Source organism: Passer montanus, unplaced genomic scaffold (assembly GCF_014805655.1).
Source record: "Passer montanus isolate IOZ18808 unplaced genomic scaffold, ASM1480565v1 scaffold58, whole genome shotgun sequence".
Taxonomy (NCBI): Eukaryota; Metazoa; Chordata; class Aves; order Passeriformes; family Passeridae; genus Passer; species Passer montanus.
Window position 1 is genome coordinate 2,923,180 of NW_024370816.1, and position 12,109 is coordinate 2,935,288.

At 38.2% G+C, this 12,109-nt stretch overlaps 1 long non-coding RNA gene across 1 annotated transcript in view; it reads right to left on the reverse strand.

Annotated features, from left to right (window-relative positions):
- The window catches only part of LOC120510497, a 38,998-nt gene extending 27,472 nt beyond the window's left edge, over positions 1–11,526 (reverse strand). The window contains exon 1 of the long non-coding RNA XR_005629517.1: positions 11,406–11,526. This is a non-coding gene — a long non-coding RNA (uncharacterized LOC120510497). The remainder of the gene's footprint in view (positions 1–11,405) is intronic.
- Positions 11,527–12,109: the final 583 nt, after the last annotated feature.

Below are 12,109 nucleotides of genomic sequence, written 5' to 3' on the forward strand. Positions count from 1 at the left end.
ACTCACAAAGCAAGCAAACAAACAAACATCCCAAACAGCTCCAGAATTAAATTAGTCAGATAGAAAAGAAAGATTGATGGTAATACTAAAAATTCTTTGATAAGAGAGTATCATAAAGTGGAAATTGCTATTTTCATTCCGGAGTGCAAACAAACTTTAGGTTGCCTGTCAGTGAATTTTGGGGTTTAGACCCATGGCCACATAACTATCCAGTTGTGCACTTGCAGGTTGTCACAAAACCTCATGTGAAATAAAACAAGTGCAGTTGGATCCTTCACAATCCACTGAGAATTATTCATGCTGTGCCACAAAATTTAAGGTTGAAAAAACATGAGATCCATATAAAAGGAAATTAGTATTAAACAATGAGAACCTTAATTTTCATATCTTTATCTAAAGAATGTTTTAAAATGGTGGTAAAAACCCCAAAGCCCATAAATCTGGATGCAGAACAATAAATCTCCTAGCAATGATCTACAGATAATTGAAAAAAAAAATCTCATCAGTTTCAGCAAACTGTAAATCAGGCTTGAGTATATTTGTGGATAATAAACTCCTTTATATGTATTTCCATAGATATGCATCTTTTTAATCTGTATTTTTATACATTCAGAAGATGAAAGAGGTGGCAAATGCTACTTTCTGGATTTTTTTTCCCATTCATTTTCTCTCTCTTGCTAATCAGTTCTCAGTGATCTGACTGTGAAAACATCACCTTATTTTTCACCAATGAGGTTTTATTTCTGAATACAGCACCACAGATCTGGAATCGTTTCAGTTAGGGAAAATTAACTAAATCACCAGTTCTGAATGCACAAGAAATCTCAGAAATTCCAGGTCCTAATGAAGATCCCCAGCCTTAACAGGAATGGAGGATTCTTTAGCCTTTCCCAAAATCTTTCATTAGTTAAACACTCAACCTTACAGGTCACACAACTCTAGAGATTATTTTTTTCAAGCCCGCTGCCTGTTTTACATTCAAAGAACATAGAAAATAGCATTTTTGCTTATGAGTTCACAAAGCTCCTGGCATAATGGGAATATAAAAGCAAAATGCATGCTCTTCCCTGGAGCACTGGGGTTTGCCTGACGTGTTTTACATGTGAAGCAATAGTGACACAGGGATATTTTTAATCTCCCCACAAAACACAGTTGCCCCATGAGCAGCCTTTCTCTCAGCAGTTCCAGTAGCATTATTGGAATTCTACATGCATAGGTGGCTGTAATTCAGATCAGCTGATTAGAGCCTGTTTTTCTAGGTATGAAATCCTCCCAGTAAAAAATAAAAAAAGTTCTACATTGAAAGCCTGAAAGATTAGGTCCAGCTAGCCAATAAAACTCTAATTGAGCAAGAATTCAGAGAGAAAGAAAAAGGGTAGCATGAAAATCTGTTTGCATCTTGTTTTTAATGTAGAAATTCAGCTCTACTTTGATTAGGCATTCAGACAGCTCTGATGCCTTCTAACATTTCTAAACTAACTGGAAAAATAGAAAAGATGGGAGCAATATGATTGTATTTTGAAGTATAGCTTCCTAAAATCCACCTCATGCAGTTATCTTTTGGTTTGTTGTTTTAGCTTGGGCTTTTGTGTTTTGCTTTTTGCTGTAAGAAATATTTTATGAATAGAATTGATTTCTTTAGAAATATGACACTAATGGCATTTTAATTACATTTATAATACAGAACAAGGCTAATTAAAGATGGCAAAAAACTGATTTTTACCAGTGCCATCTTTATACAGCAATACATAAATGCAACTTCACTAATATGTAATTTTAATTTACTACTGTCCATTTGATCAAGCACAGTTGATTAACAGGAAAACTGAATGGATTTCCAAATTTAGGTCTCAGTTGGCAATAATTTTGTAAGATGTGATTTCCATTGCAGTTTCTGCTGTGTACAATAAAGCTGTTATCACTGAGAAGGTAAACTATATGCAGGGTCACAATTTAGAATTGCATTTTGTCAAATTTATTTTGTAACTTTATTAGTAGCAGGCACTGTAATTCTGCCCGTGTCACTGCATCCAACACAACCAAATCCACAGTCTGAACACAGCATTTTCTAAGAATTCTTTCTTTTCAAATACTTGCTATGAACTGGATCTTGTCTAGTTTGGAAACAGGGAGGACTTTTCAGCAGTCCACTCAAAACTGGAGGAGCGTGGAAATCGGGTATCAGCAGGAAAATCAAGTGGTTTCTGGACTTGCTCTGTGTGCAATAAGATGAAGCAGCACATCTGTTATGTTCAAAACAAAGTCAGGCAGAGTTCCAGCTCATCAGCACTCACAGCAGCCTTGCTGTAACAGGGGCTGCTCCTGGTGAAGCAATTCATTTCTAAGGACACATGTGAGTTTGCATTGCACAGATAGCAGGATTTAATAACAACTCTATCTCCCCACAGGTAACTGAACATAATTCTGTCATTTTTATCAACAGGGGTGTAATGTTGTCATGTTCCAGTTCCAAGGAATATAACATTAAGTTATTATTACCAAATAGTCTACATCAAGTTAATTAGACCTAATAGCTGAGTTAAGTGATAGCACTTTGTATTTATGGCATCATGCACTTACACTCAAATTCTGCAGGCTCTTAATTTGCCTGTAAATGCTTTGTTTGGGATACTCTGGGATTTTCTACTTTGCTGCTAAGAGCTGAATCACAGTTTCCTCAGGCCTCAGTGAGTTTAGTCAGTTCTAAGGAAGCTTTTTGCCCTCCCTCACATGGCCTACTGTTGTTAAAGGACAGGGTCTGTAAAATGACAGCATTTGCCCTTTCAGAGCTCTTTAACCACTCTCCAGCACACTGTTAATCCATCACTTTCCAAGGGATCATGTGAGGCGCTCCAGCCAGACATTTACATTCCAGCAGCACAGCTAAAATACCCCTGTAGGAAATCAGCTTTTTCTGCATAGTACAAAGGACACAGAATGAAAAGCAGCAACTTTCCTTTAGCATTTATCACCTCTAAGGACTTGAGCCAATGCTGGGGCTGGACATGGTTTAGGAAAGTCCTCCTCAGAACCCAGGCAGAATTCAGAAGAAATGTAACAAAGAAACGTAGCTAACCAAGGCTGGTACTGCCTGTTCTCTACACAGAATTGTTATTTTTCAAAAAGGCAAGAAAAGAGAGCTCAATACAATAAGAGGACACAGAACTGGAGAATGGGTGAGGCTGGAAGGACCCCATGCTCACGCAGGGTCACCTGGAGCAGGTGTCATGTTCAATCTTACGTGTTCTACAGATGACAAAGCATGAACCCTGCAAGCCTCTACACTTGTAAGCCTGCTGAAGACTTTAGGATCTCTGCAGCAGATTTCACCTAAGCTCATATCACCCAACTGTTTCCTGAATGAGATAATTTTATAACTCGGGCCAACACTAGAAGTAATTCTGAGAACAGCATGCTAAAAGCAAACCCATACATTGCTTTACCAGGATGAGCAAGAACCAGTTAATTACACAGCTCCCAAATGTCTCCTTCTGGTATTTTAGCTTGTTTTATAAGAATGTTGTTTTTTGCTAACTGACTAGAGGACAAGGGTCAGGCTTTGCTACGCTTCATATACTCATCAAAGAATAAAATATTTAAGTATAAACACACTTCTGATCATCACTTGGGGTGCTACAGAAGATGTGTCTAAAGCATTACTGGCTGCAGTGAGGGGGGAGGAAATCCCCCCTAAAATCAGAAGCTCTGGGGACCTGAAATTCAGCATTAAAACCTTTTGCCCCTAACTGCAACCAAGGACTGACCTAAGGACAGTGTTGTGCAGTTAGGCCTAAGAACTTGCACACTGTGGATGCCAAAACCTCAGAGAAGCAGCAGCCAAAGGCTCAGGTGTTGTAGAAAAACTCCTCTTAAATTCTCACTTCCAAAAGGTGAAATGAAGTGGTTTCCTGCAAACTACGGAGAGGTAAACTGGATTTTTTGTTCAAGGGGACAGCAGCATTTTGCATTTATTATGTAGCCATAGGGTTATGAAAAATAAGTGTCATCGTTTACCATTGCTACAGTGCATATTCCCACAGGCCTGTGTAAGGAAAAATCCTTAGGATAATGAGACCATTCAAAAATTCCATTTCACTGCCGCTAACCTCTATTTCCAAGGGTAGGTTTGTTTCATGCTGTTTCAGAAATCCTCTTCTGCATATCCATGAAATACCCAAGTCAGAGCCATATACATCAATTAAGCAACATAAAGACAAAATTAAATATTTAAGTCTCAATAAATAACCAGATGTATTTAAAACATGCATTTAAACTTCCTTGTCATGTGGTCTCCAAAAACTGTAATGATAAGAACAGAACCAGAACAAAGCCTGAAATGCCAGATTGATTTAATCTGGAAAAGTGAGGATTTCTGCCTTTGAACTTTGATGCAGTCTCCCATTTATACCTAACTGACATCTACTTTCACAGAATAAAAAGTTACCTCCAGAGTGATGTGTCTGTGGAAATTTCTGACATAAGGTATTCATTTAGGACAGCAAATGTTCCTAAAACCTGTAAAGTAACAGGAAACTGAGTAACCCTCTGTTTAAAGGTTTAGATTAAAACACAGAAATAAACCTCATTATACAAATGGCTAGGAAATTTGTTTTTGAAATATGTGAGGACTTAATGTTTAAAAAATACATTATGTTTACATCAAAATACTTTTGGCATGGCTCTCTGAATTTCAACAGTGATGTACATACATCAAAACAGAAATCCACATCCTTCTTAACAGCTTGCCACGCACCCACTTGGTGCTGCAGATGGTACCAGAATGTTTTCCTAAATATCTAAGCTTCTCTAAGACAGAAGAGATGAAACAGCCTTTCTTCACCAGGAATCAACCTAAGTTTAGCTTTCAATTGTGACCTTTTGTATTTTCAACAACTGAGGAATAGGGAAAATTTGTGTTTCATCTCTGTCCTTTTTCATCTCCATTTTCCTTTTGAAGTATAAAGACAATTTCCAGCCAGTGCAGTATGCTAATGGCTCATTACATCTCCAGGCTAGGAAATGCTGCAGCTCCAGCTGCACAGCACTGCATGGGTCTGCTGGTTCCCAAATTAATGGGGCGATTTTGATGTGGAATCCTGTAATGTTGACTTTGCTGTTCACTGAGTGAAAACTGTGTTGCTGTCTCTAGTGTACTCACTCAGACTATCACAAGAAGCACAGGAAGAATTGGCTCAGAAAAGAACTTTAAGATCATTGAGGCCAATCATTATCCCAACACTGCCCAGTTCACCACCAAGCCATGGCCCCCAGTGCCTCAGCTGCAGTTCTTTCACTCAAACTCCTCCAGGATGGGGGACTCCAGCACTGCCCTGCTCCGGTGCTGAGAGCCCTTTTGGTGTAGAAATCTGGGAGAAGAAACCAACCCAAGGGGTTGTAGTGACCCAGGTGCAGGACGTGGCACTTGGCCTTGCTGAACTTGGCAGAGCTGACCTTGGCCCATCCTTCCTGCCTGTCCCTGTGCAAAGCAGCCCCTCGGTGTAAAACAGTTCTTGTTTGACACCTGCTCCAACACACTTGGAGAACATTTTGTAACTCCAAAGCACTGTAGGAGCATCAGCAGTATTCACTAGTGAGCCAACCAAATGGGAAGGGGGGGATTTTGCTGTGATATCTCTCAATATCTGAAAACAAATCCATAACTCCAAAGCAGTGTAGGAGCATCAGCAGTATTCACTATGTGAGCCAGCCAAATGGGAAGGGGGGGATTTTGCTGTGATATCTCTCAATATCTGAAAACAAATCCCTTCAACATTTCCTTTTCCATCTGAAGGAGTGAGAAACCTGACCAGCTTCAGAAGTTTGTCAGCTGACACTCAAACACAGGCAACAAAACACAGAATGACACTAAAACTTGTTTTGTATGAGGAAGCTCGGACTGGCAAAGGTATTTTGAATGTAAAATGTTCAGTTCACTGCTTAAAATTCACAGGGAAAAACATTACAATCATGCAGAGGCTCTTTGATGGACTGTGTGAAATGAATAGCTGTTAGCTATTGATTTATGATGGAAAACAGACAGTTCTCCCTACTAAATATCACAACCTGGTTACCACTTGTCCTGTTCTGAATTTTAATAGAATTGACACAGGTTGAAAGATTTAAACTTGAAATTAAAAAAAAAAAAAAAAAAAAAACCAAAAAACCAACCAAAAAAACCAAAACCCAAACCATATATATATAACCATGTGCAATAATTTCCTTTATATGACTTGAAAATGCAACAGAAATTGTGAAATAAGAACACCTGGCTTCTCTTTGCAGTACTGGAACAAAATTTACTGCACAGCATTCGCCAGGAAAAAAATCTGTTCACAATTGTGACTATCAACCATTAGCCTTAAGTTGAAGAAAAAGAATGATTCTATAATAAAAGCAAAAAAAAAAGTGACCTATTTGGCTTCCTGCCTAGTCACAATGGTCCATCAATGCAGAAATGCTATGAAACAATGAATCTCTGACTTAATGACTTTTAGATACTGTAGCTTCCACCTCTCTAGAAGAAAAGAAAAACAGTGTTATTACAGAAATGATCCTACCAAGTACCACAGTAGAACAGCGCCTACCCTATCAGGCAGTAAGGACAAACAGCACCACAGGGAGTCAGACTTGATCGTAATTTTGGGCACAGTTTAATCTCATGGTCATCTGTGCTTCAGCATGGCCACTCTTGCATGGCAGGAGAGGAGGGCAAGTAACAACCAGGACAAAACACACAAATAGGATAAGCTATGCAATGCATAAAACCTGGATACTCAATGGAGAAAATGATTAAATGATACCAAGGTGTTCTGTCAGTCCAGAAGGCTCAAACAGCCACACAAGAAATGTATGGAAATGTCTGCCTTCTGCAGAACAGTCACTCATAGCTGAAGCTGCAGTCCTCAAAATAGCTAAACACCTTCTATTTAAATACTAAAATCGAGGTGAAGGTATCTAAAAATCCATCAAATTACTTTCTCTCTACGAGATAAAAAAAATTCCTGCTAGGCTTGAAAAGATATGAACTATGTTGATATAGATGAGCAGCTTCAAGGAAAATCAGCATTCAAAAGAAAACTTAGGCAAATTCAAGCCATTTGAGTTTTTTAAACAGCTAAATTAGTCCCAGATATTTCAAATGTATTAGGAGCATTTCCAAATTAGAGGGGACAATAATGTTTTGACACAAATAGCCCTAAGATGTATGCTTCCTCAAAATGTTTTAGAAGAAAGACAAATTGCTTATGTCTTTAATTGCATGAAGTGTGGGGGGAAATCATTAAAGTATATACAGGTAATTATCTGGAGTATGGATGAGAAGACATTTAAATGTCAGCAATTTCATTAATTTTATCACAGAAGACTGAGAGCTGGCATAGCAGAAGGTAACAAAGCATGAATGGCTGTCATTAGGGGCTAATAGAGTGTTGGGGTGGTTCTGGTTCTGTAAAATTCTTTAAAACTGGTTGGTTTTGAGGTACATGCAGAAACACAGCAATGTGTTACCATTGCTGTGTACAAACACACAGTTACCAACATCCTCAAATCATCCCTGTCAGGCCCACTGTAGAAAATGATTCATGATATTGTGATTATTGACTCCGCTGCCTGAACTCCGTGGTTTATGGACAGGACACAAAGATTTATCATGACAATGCAGGTGCCTCATGTGCTTTTAGCAGGACTTTAATCCAAGATCTGCTTCAGAAAATAAGAATGCTCAGTTTGTGCAAACCCTACAAGGAAAGCATGGGGTGCACTTCAAGGCATTAAAAGGATGAGTTAAAAATCCAAAGGTACTACAGTTAAGCAGAAATATGCTTCAGCAATGGAAAAGTTAGGGTCAACTTGGAAGACTACAAATGACAAACAAATTCATTAACTTTAGAGATGAGTAATTCAGACACAAAATTCCTAAAATTCCAGTAGTCCAGACTTTCCATCTTTCCTGCACCCCACTTTCTCCATGGGGAGTCAGTCTGCCTACACAAAGTGGTGTCAGAAAAACAGTGACAAGCACTTGTTCAGAAGTTTCTTCCTTAAGATGGATATTTTGGCCCTTGTTTTCAGAGAACTTGGGATTCCAGCTGGAATCTCCAGTCTATGGAGATCAGTCTTAAAGGATACAGAAGTCACAGTCGTCCTTTCCACAAGAAAATATTCCCTCCCCAGTGCAATGGGGGAGCTTCAAGTGATCAAGGGACATTTAACTGCTCCTTCTTGCTAGAGCAAGACTGGCAACCATAAATCTGTGGCACAAATTACAGCTCCACATTCTGTGACATCCAAAAAACCACAAATTACAGCTCCACATTCTGTGACATCCAAAATTTAGTTTATGTTGTCTCATAGTAGTGTTTATATACCAATTGGTTACTATAAATGTGATTAATACACTTTATACAAGTTAGCAGTTCTAGTTGTTTTAAAAGCATTTAGGTTTTTGTGCTTTGATTTAGTAAAGTAAAATATGAAAAGAATGAATGTGTCTTATTGGATTTCTTGAAGAAAAGACACTGCATACCCACCTAGACAAGAGACAAGAAGTCTTTTTGGGGAAACAATATTGCAGATGCAGTAAACACAAAATCAGTTAGATTTTGATCATCCTGAACATCCTGAACAGTATTTCAAGAAGCATTAAGAGAAATCAGTAATCTACCCACAATAGCAATACCTCAAGTATTTTATCCACCCTATATAAGAATAAACAATAAGAATGACACACAAAATCAGTTAGATTTTGATCAACATCCTGAACAGTATTTCAAGAAGCATTAAGAGAAATCAGTAATCTACCCACAATAACAATACCTCAAGTATTTTATCCACCCTATCTATAAGAATAAACAATAAGAATGACAAGCAAAAAATGAATTTTTTTCATTTCAAGAGCATGGTTCTTGAGACTGGGGTTTTAGTAAAAATAAAACCCCAGAAAGGTGGTTGTAGGTTGTTGGGGTTTTTTGGTGGGTTTTTTTTTTTCTGTTTTTTTCCTGAAAAGATAATAAAAAAATTTATTCAGTATTATTTATCTGCCCCTGTTATTCTGTTCCAAATAATTAGAACAGAGTTTTCATCCCTTGTCAGGCAAAATACTGCATGGAAAGCTAGTGATACCACCCTCAAAATATCATTAGGTTACTTGATGGAGAACATGATTTATGTATGTTATGGAAGCATTTACTCCAGGGATCTTTTTCAAGTCAGCAAGAGCAAAATTTTGTTCTCTGATAAACAGGAATGTAATGACAGGCTATTACTTTTGGGTGGCTGATGTTTGATTTCCTGGAGTTACAAAGAGAGCCTGCTTTTGTTCTAATAGCATGATCTATTTCTGTAGTGGAAATAATTAATGATTGTGAAAACTTTGGCCAACACTGCACTGGAAAACACTGTTCATTTGTACTCTTATGCGTAGGTAAGTTTTAGAGTGTGTCAAATTCAACCTACATTTTCAGAAAGTAGCAAAGAAAACTTATCTCCAATTCCTGCATATTCACAGGCTTTACATCTGGGCAGAAAAAAAAGTTTTACTTTTCAGATCTGTTGAAAAATTAGGTTTAGCTACTTCTTCAGTCACAAAGAAGTGCAGCCAGAGAAGTATTTAATTCCTGAGAAAAGATGAAGGTAGAGAAGTACCTTCACTCACAGCTACTACTGCAGAACTGTGCCATCACCTACTGAGCTGAACAGCACCCTGTGAAGGAGGTTAACTGGATGAAGCTGTTCTTAAGTCCCAAAAGGAAGAGAAAACACAATGATCAAAGATTTGGAGGTTTTTTCCCACTTCTTCCCTCCCCTACTCTCCCCTCCCCACCAGCAGCACCATAATTTGCTCCACCAAAGTCTTAAATCTAAGGGAAATATGAATCCAGGCAGCTAACATTGGAAGTGAAATACTTCAATTGATAATCACAGAAAAACCCCAAACCACTTGCAGATAAAAAAGCTTGGGACTTGCACATAAACTAAACTTGGGACACACAGAGTGAAAGGCAAGGCAGCTCTAAGGTGCAATTTACAAATTCATAGACCACGAGACAGCAGCCTCTTCATTTTGGCTCAGGGTAACCAAAGAGTTAAAAGTTTGGTTGTTAACAGAAAACAAATGAAAATTTTATGCCCCAAAGATGCACAGAACATACACAGAATCCCCACCAATTATGAGCTGAATACAGGTTAAAGACACTTGCTCCTTATCTCGCTACTATGGAAGTTCTGATACGTGGTTGAGAACACACGTGAACTTTTACTGTGCTATTTTCTTCTGCTAGATCATGTAAGCAGCACCAGAGCTGCCTGCTTCTCCACATCAGCTATGAACCACCCTTCTCATTTTTTATGACCCTGGAGGTTTCTCCCTTTCCCTTGTCAGGCTACCACACATTTGGCAGTCTGAGCAACGTGAGGAGTTTCTAGCACAGAAAGTGTCACTGTCAGCACTGGAGGCTACGTGGGTATGACAAGCAGAGGAATATTAACCACAGTAAAATATCCAAGATATGTAAAGCTCAGCAAAAAGGCTGAGGTGTTTAAAGCTATCTCATAGATTCTGCCTATCCTCTTCATCTTCTGACTATAATGTATCAAAATTATTTGTCTTGGTTAAAATTCTCATTGAAATGTGACTTTATAGATAATAACAACTGAATGCTTGCAGAAGGCATCTGCAGAATTGGCTTTGAAAAAATCAGCAATATTTAAACAATACTGGGCATAAACATTTCCTTTACAAATGAGCACTGAATCTGTAGAACCAAATTCAGTTATATTTGCACTTGTTCATTTCACACCTTCATCAGACTGATGTTAATAGAAGGAACCTTAGGGTATGAAGGAAATGAAATTGCTGAAAGTATCCAAAAGCATTTTGCTAACCACAATCTACTTGGGAAATACGGTGCAGCTCTGCAGACTTTTATTGTGAAGTAATTATTATAATTTACATTCTGGGTTCTTACCGGTACATGTAGCCAAATGCTTCGAATCCCTTGGGTCCAGTTATCTCATGATAGTCATGCCAGTTGGTGTCACATTTAGTTTTACTCAAAATACAATGCTCAAAGTTAAAATAGACACTTTCTGAATCTAGAGAAACTTGTAAACTTTTTTTCCTTGTGGGTTACTATGTGGAATGCAAGGTCCCTCATAAACAGCCTGTCAGCTGTGAATTTCCTTCCAGAGGTCAAAAACTCTGAGTAGTTTAAACTGCTTTTAAAGAAAACCCCAAACTTATTCCTTCAAAATAAAAATCTTTCCAGAGCTGGTAATTACAAGCGGTCACAAGACAGGTGACAAGTAGCTTGGTAACATCAACCTTTATAAAAAGATGAGGAATCACTCCTGACCACTAGAATATTTTCTTATTACATATGAAAGGACAGAGTTGTTTATGCTCAAACCTGAGTGCAAGGTGAAACCACCAAGGGATGGACGGGACTTTCCAGATCAGTGAAACAGCAGAATCTTCTTCTGCAAAACAAGTTTGGAATTTTCTCCTGGCACTCTGAATTTCCAGCTGACTTGCCATGCCTGGAATAGCAAAGGTTAAGTTTTGTGAACCATAGGAAACTAGCATTGGACAACTGCTTTGGTCCATAGTGAGATGTGACAATACATTAAGGAGAACCATTTCCACACAGCAAGTGCAATAAATTTAATGAGAAATGAAATAAATTTATATAACCAATTATACATTGTCCTAGATGCCTAAAGAAGTAGTGGTGTAAAGAATGCTGATATGCAACCTGAATAAAAAATATCATGACACACTCTACTGACATTCACAGCTCCCGAGGGGATACCTGTCTGAAAGCTTCATGAACAATCACAAAAACTGCTTACATAGGCATTTCCCAGAAAAGAGCAGGTGACTATAGTGACTTTTTATTTTGAATTTCAAAGGCTTCTGTAGTGTGCCTCATTACTGAGTACATGGCAGATGCATTTCCTTGGAGGGCAGATGTTTAGGTATCTGGATTACCAAAAGTGGAATGCAGAGATTTGAACCTGGAAGTCTCACCTGTAACAAATAGTTTGAAACTCTTCAAAACAAAAAAACACCCAACATGCTCAGTCTACATGAAATGATGTTATAATGTTATCC